Here is a 7,593-nt window from a genome sequence, read left to right on the forward strand (position 1 = left end):
CTGTTAAATCAGATCTTATCTCAAGGAGGTAGCCTTAGGGAATACATTTTCCCTTTGCTTTCGGAGGCAGTTTTTCATGTGTCTGTCCATTTATCACTAAACTCTGATGAGATACAGAGTTACAAGCACTTTCAATATATATTTTTAGATGATGTCATTAGAATTTGAAGAGATAAACAGTCCTAGGAAGGGTATTTTAAATTAAATTACAAATGAATAACGATCCTTTTTCATAGATGTAGGCCTTGTTTATTATTATTATTATTATTATTATTATTATTATTTTATTTTATTTTATTTTATTTTATTATTACAGCCATCGTTTTTGTTATTATAATTTCTTAGAAGGCAGGAGGGTTAATTCAGTGCTTGCCTTGGAACTGTGACAGCTTTCCCTGGGCCAGCCATTTTGCAAAGGATTAAACATGACTGGTAGGATATTGGCTGTGATGATAGAGGTGAGACAAACATGGGGAAGAAGTGGATTTTTAAAATGAAGTTCCAAAGGAAGATAGAATCCTTCCACAGTATAAGTGGTAAAATATTCAGTGTATGGGAGTTTTTGAAAGCAAGACAAGGTAGTATTTCAAAATAGTATTTCAAGTCTGGGATGTATCTATGGAAAGAAGTATAAGAAATATAACCTAAAGGCTATCCTCTTTTCATCCAAATCCTTTCCTACACAAACTTTCTGAAAATCTGTTTTTTAGAACAGTCTTTCATTTTCTCTTTTGGACTGTATACCTCTGAGCCAGTGTAGGGCTTGGTTGTTCCAAAGGCTCAAAAATATTGTGAATAAAAAATATTGTGAATAAAAAATAAACAGGACCAGTCTCTCACCCAAGACCCTTTGAGTAAAGAAGATATTCTAAAAACGCTGTCTTATGCCTATTGATATTTTTCAACAATTTCTTCCTCAGTGTGTGTGATAGTCTTTGTTTCTTGCTTCCTGCGTGACTGTCCTTGGCTCTTCTTTGTTTCATAAACCAGAAAAAAGTAGGTTAATTGTTATCCTTGTTGCGTGCTAGAAACAACTGGCACAAAGGCAACAAAGTTAGTAACACAGGCATCCTAAGACATTTTTGATATTTCAGGCATTTTAAATAAAAGCAAGAGATATGGCAACTGAAGAGCAGATCACACAGAGCAATTAAGAACCATTTGAACTCAGTAACTCTTGTAACAGTAGTACGCAACTTTTTCCATTGCACTTTCTCCAGTACAGTGGAAAAATCTGTTTTATTTGAGATGGACGTAAGATACTGCTCCCAAGGAATTGGTTTTCTTTGACACGAAGGACGAGTGCCACATGTTCACAGCCTGCCCAGCTGAATCTGCCATGGAGGCCTTAGAAGTCAACAGTTCAGCCTCCATTTCTGCCACTGCAGGGCATGTCCCCACACTAAATTTCTTTAGTGTTATAATGACAGGGCCAATTTCAATTGGAAAAGAATTCCCTTACAGGAAGCATTCATCACCTGGCTAGATGGACGGTAATGGAAAAGCGGAGATTCTGGCAGCCAGAGATACGGTGTAGAGATCTGCAGCTAAAATTGAAAGTCACTGTGTATTTAAAAAAAAAAAGTTTCAATTTGCTGAAAAAAAAACCCCAAAAGACAGCACAAAACAGGAAAAATCAGGCATTTAACCAAACAGCATGAGAGAACTCATCTACATGCAAGACACTGTGAAAAAACCTCTGCCTACGCAGCAGATTTCAGATTCAGGTGACGCAAACCCTGGAATCCATTTGTGCAATTATCATAACAGTCTGGTGGCAATGAGTTTGCTCCTCTGCTATCAGTCCTTCCTAGTAGCTGTTGGGTTCACCCTGTGGTTTGAGTTCATATCCGCAACCCATATGAGGTGGCTAACAACCCCATAAGTATTTGCTCTTTGTATGTAAAGATGAATTGTATACCCTGAACTCTGTTAATCTCTTGATGCTATAAACGCTTACATGTCCTTGACGCACGTGTTGCTTTTGCAAACAAGTCCCATTCAGTGTTCACTTTGAGCAAGGGCATCAGTCTCTGGGCTATCTGCATCTTTAGTGTTCCCAGGACCAGGGACGCAGGCAGCATCCAGCTACCCAGTCCTGCCCCCACTGGTGTCATTTCCCAGTGCACTCAGTGACACCACCACTCTGTGGAAACCCATCCTTTGGGTGAGGTACTTGCCTTCGATTCCTCTTTTGTACTCTTACTCATCTATCTCATGTTTTTAAAGGTATTTTTTTTTTTTGGAGATAACTGATGCTGTTTTGTTTGGAGTGTTGTGTGCTGTGATATATTGTTGGTTTCCCGGGAGAAAATGCCATTTTTTTATGTTAGAAAGAGCAGATGAAAGGGAGGAGAAAGGCAGAACTTCTGTCAATGAGGAAACCTAACCATGATCATGATCGTAATCATAATCAAAAGATGTCTTGGTCTGGAAGAAACCTCAAAGACTATCTAGTTCCAACTCCCAGCTGTGGACAGGGCTTCCCACCCAGCTCAGGTTGCCCAGGGCCCCATCCAACCTGGCCTTCAGTGCCTCTCAGGATGGGGGCATCCAAAACCACTCTGGGCAGCTGTGCCATTGCCTTACCTGCACTCATCACTTATCAGCAAGTTTGTGTGTTGCTGAAGACCCCACCAGCATGAATGGCTCTGGGGCATTAAGGGGCTCCCTGTTCCCTCCTCCACTTGGAGCATCTCATGGTGGGCAGAGAAGGATTTCAGGGGACATGTAATGTGTACAGAGGACCAATGGCTCTTGGCACTGCCAAGTATACATGCAGCACATTTATGCTGACAGTGCACTCCACAATCCTGCAAACTAACTCTTCTACTCTAGGAAGCAGGTCTGAGTGAGCAGTGCATTGGCACGCACTGGTGCAGACACCTGGCATGAGTGAAGGCTTAATGACTGCACATTCATCTCCCTTCCTTCGTGAAACCAGAATAAGGCTCAGATAGACACAGTAGAGGGGAAAAAATGATCTCTTATCTTCCAGCATAAACTTGCTACAGATTTTTCTGTCATTTTCCTCCTCTACCAGAAGCACTAGAAACCTAATTTCTCATAGATGAAAGCTGAAGCCACCCACAATTTCATCAAGTGGGTGACTAATAAATCAATTCAATGTCATGAGACTTGCTGTGATTTCTTTCCTTCTTGTGACACTACAGTGGGTGCTCCGTGGGAGGTGATGGGCTCCTTGAAGGTGATGGGGATGTTCTCCAGGGTCACACAGTCACCTGTCCCACCACTGTCACTGGTTCTGCACTGGGTTTTCTCAGGTGTTCACTGTAAACATGACCAGCAGCTGGTTAGGGAGCTCCTGAAGTTCATAGAATCATAGAGTCATTAAGGTAGGAAAGACCACTAAGACCGTCAAGCCCAAACATCAACTTATGCCTGTGACTGCTATGGCACACAGTGTAACATCTACCCTTTTCTTGAACACCTCCAGGGACAGTGACTTCCACCGTGTCTCTGGGCAGCCAGTTCCAGTCTGTTCAAGCACACTTCGTTGCAAATGAGTGTGGCCATGAGGCAGCAAACTCATTGAGGGCAGTTCAACTCCTGGAAAGCAGAAGCAGTGTGCTCTTGTGGGATGGACACTTGGACAGCGAGATGCATTTTTGCGTTCTACATTTCCCAAAAGAAACTGGGAATGCCTCTGTAGCAAATTGTCACTCCTCCCTCCATCTTGACTAGATCCCGTTTGGTCAGAAAACCTTCAAATTATTTCAGTGCAATATCGATGTCCATGCTTACGTGTTACCTTTTCCCTTGTTTAACTGTGCTTCACTGATGAATTTTCCCAGAACAGAAAGGCGTGTGGGGGTTCGTTCGTGGCGTCATGTTGTGACTGGGAACGACTGGGATGCTCAGAGATTTGCCCTCTATGCAGCTGACGTCCTGTGGAACTGAGCCCTCTAGTGGAAACTTCATTCTTAAAATTTACCAGCAACAAGATTTTAAACGATTTGGTGACAAGCATCACCAAAATCCTCGTTCATTGACTTCTGCAAAATCCTTTGAAGCTTTTTTATTTACACATTTTCCCATGGAAATCATGAAACTGTGTCATTAGAAGAGGAAAATATTTAAACGTTTATGAGATATTTTCAAATTTTCAAGGAAAAGCCCAACCTGTTATAATTTCTTCCTTAAAGAGAAAATTTAAGTTTACTGAAATTAATTTTTGAATTTCAGTATCTTCTATTCAAGAAATGCAAACGATTTACAGCCAAGAAACAGCCAGGTTTTGTGTGGTAACGAGCATCACAGGCAGCATCTGCTTCTGGGCCAGAACCAATGTGCTTTTCATTACCACAATTAGTGATTGTTAGCACACCTTGTTACAGGGCAAAGCATAAAAGACCTACTCCTTGTCCTCCATATTCTATTCTCTCTGTATTTCCCATGAAGGTAGTGGGGAAGCTTACTGGTCTCAGTCATTGGGATACACCCAGGGAAAAATTGGAAACTGCTCTTAGAGGTGAACTGCAACCCTGTTTCTGATGCAGTGTAAGCCTGTGCTTCTGCACAGCTGGTTGCTAGACCAATGGAAGACCTCCTGAAGCTTCTCTCTTCAATGTCATATGACCAAATCACCACTGACTCTTCTGTAGGTAAGAATTTCAAGCATTTTTGTTTTCAAATGTCTATTTTCAGACTTTTCTTTGTGTGTGCAGAAAAGACAGGGCCCTGGAAGGAGACTTTCATGCACTGATTGGGTAGATACAAATTTGTGACCTTTTGTGTCCTTATATGCTTGTAAGCTGTGTTCCATAATAATAAGTTGTGCCACTGTTGATTTGTGCTTGTCCACGTAACTGTTTCCTGTAGCATTAGTAGAAGAAAAGCATCCTTATATCTGTTGCATTTTCTCTGTACAAACTTATAAACTGTCTTTATTTTCCATCTGTCTGTGTATTCTGCATTGTGCATGTTTCTTCTTTACAATGTGCTAGGAAACAGGTTAAGTTTCTCATTTGGGTGTTAACAAAGGGATGGTTTATGTTTCCGTATGTAAACTACAGGCGAAGACCAGTGTGTGTTCAGAATACAAAGAAAGAAGGGGAAAGAAATAAATGTGGTGGGAAAGAAAGGCAGAGGCTTGGCACTGGCTGCAAGCTGAGATGACTTGATATGACTGATATTCCCTGGAATTATAACATAATTTCAAAGAGGGAGCAGAATAACGTGATTCTAATTCAAAGTGAAACTGGCTCTGCCACTGTCAGACAACTGAGAATTCCACTTTAAGGCATTGTGTAGTAAATGTTTGAGAAAGAGCTGTTTGAAGTTTGACAACTGTGTTTTGCCTTGTTATCGTATACTATGTTGTTATCTTGTGGCATTTTGGTTTGGATTTAAATTAAGAATGAAATGAAGGAATTTGTCACATTCATTTTTTGGTTAACAAAGGCTTGAATCTAATGGAATGTATGGGATTAGCTCATTCCAGGTACTCTTCACAGGTGTTTGGATTCACAAGTCTTGTATGAGATTAGTGTGTTTGTGGAAAACTACCCCTTTTTCTTGCAAAGAACTGTTCAAAACTAACTAACAGGCTTTGACTTAACACACCTGTAAGAATCATGGGAGTTCCAGTGAATGATTCTGCTGGAGTTCCTCACTCCATATTTGTAGGGAAGATGTTTTTAAAGCAAATAAAAAAATGGAAATGCTTTTCTATTTCTGTGGAAAAAGAGCACTTTATGAGAATTGTTTCCGGAGGTTGAGCTGGATCCAGTTGCTCATGGAAATCAGTTTGGATATCAGGAAAAAGTTTCCTCTCAGAAAGAACAGTGAGGAACTGGCACAGGCTGCCCAGGCAGCTGGAGGAGTCAATGTCCCTGGAGGTGTTCAAGAAATGTGTGGATGTGGGGCTGATGGACATGGTTATTGGACATGCTGGGGTGGGTTGGTGGTTGCTCATGATGGTCTTAAAGGTCTTTTTTTAATCTTAACAGTTGTGGAGCATCCTGTTACAGGATAGAATCTGACAACGTGGAGAGCAAAACCACTCAGGGTCAGGTATCCACGATCAGTGGGCAAGATCATTGCTGGCTTTGCTCTAGGGACATCTTCTAGAGATGCTTCCAAGTGGCTGGCTATGGCTGGAAGGCAGAACAGTTTGTTAGCTTTGTAAAGGATCCTTTGCTGCGTGCAGAGAGCTTATTGTTTTGTCTGTGCTTGGCTGCAAGTTATTTTAATACAGATATTTAGTTGCCTCTCTTTCTTCACTAGAAATAACTAGATCAGGTACTACAGAACTGAAGCTGTCTGTGGGTAGCTCTATAGTTTTCAGTAAAATGAGAAAGTTGCAGAAATTGTCTCTGTATATGAGACTCAAAGTCAGGGAAATGAAAGCCTTGATGAATATCAGTGAAGTTTGCAATGTATTGCAGGCTTATTTTCAGACTTACAAAGAGCAGCTCCTATACAAATTATTTTTGCATGCTTCCATACTAATAGTAATTGCCATACTGAGCTATGCAATGCAAGTAATCAGTGCTAATATGTTAATTAGTCTAATGACATGTTTGCAGTGAGGAAGATAGTATCTTGGCAAATGATGCCCCATCTCTTCTTTCAATGTTTGAATAGTGTACAGGAAGTGAAAGCAATTTGTGCAATTATGTAGATCTCCCAAGCGATCAGACCTGACAGACCATGGGTTTTGGGAAAGTGCTCTTCCATGCCTCAAATGTGCTCTCATGCAGGCAGTTGTCTCCAGCACTGCAAAGGATCTGTAAATTGCCTCAACTGCTTCACCCACAGGGTTTTACTGCTGTTGAAATGTTGATTTTTATTTTTTTATTTTAAATTATGGGTTGCACCCTCGCAGTGAACTGGGAGTGCAATGCAACCTTGGAATTGGCAATCACAGAGCTGTGCCCTGCTTTCTAAAAACTTGTCAACAATGTAAACATCATATGTGCCCAGGGTTATCGTAAAGTGAACCTGACAAGGGGGCCTGGAGGAACTACTCAAATTTTGGCTTGAACTACTCTATAAAGCTTTTCACCTTTTCTTTTAGAAGTTCTGGACAACACTGGTAGAAGTATTTGTTTGCAAAGGTGAAGATGAAAATGAGGATGCAATTCTAAACCGTGTTTCTAAGCATAGGTGACAATGGTGTCCTTGAAGGGTTTGTAGCACACAAATTATAGGAGTATTTGGAGGAAACAGATATAGAGTTAAGTCTGAGACAGGGCAGCTTGGAAGAGAAGTTGTGTATGTAGCTGGAAGAACTCAAAGGAAAGGGCTTGATTTGGGCCAACTAAAGCTTTTGCTGAGTAAGGCATGACTAATAAGATTTATAACAAAGCAATTTTAAAGTCTGTTGAAGATCTCTATTTTCCCTAACTTGAAAATGTTTTATTTCTTTTCCACTAATTCCAAGCTAAATCTCACTGGCATGGACTTAGACTTGTTTAGTAAGAAATTATGTATACAATTCCTTTCGGAAACTTTGTATGTAATCAGCAGTGGATTGAACTACTTAGCTCATTAAGCACTCAGCTGTTCTGTGTAGAATGGGATGCTTGCTTTTCATGTCAGCTGGAGTGAGAATGTTGGAAAGCAGGA

The sequence above is a fragment of the Cyrtonyx montezumae genome, unplaced genomic scaffold, assembly GCF_038088225.1.
Source record: "Cyrtonyx montezumae isolate F1298 unplaced genomic scaffold, pur_monq_1.0 scaffold_0, whole genome shotgun sequence".
Classification (NCBI taxonomy): Eukaryota; Metazoa; Chordata; class Aves; order Galliformes; family Odontophoridae; genus Cyrtonyx; species Cyrtonyx montezumae.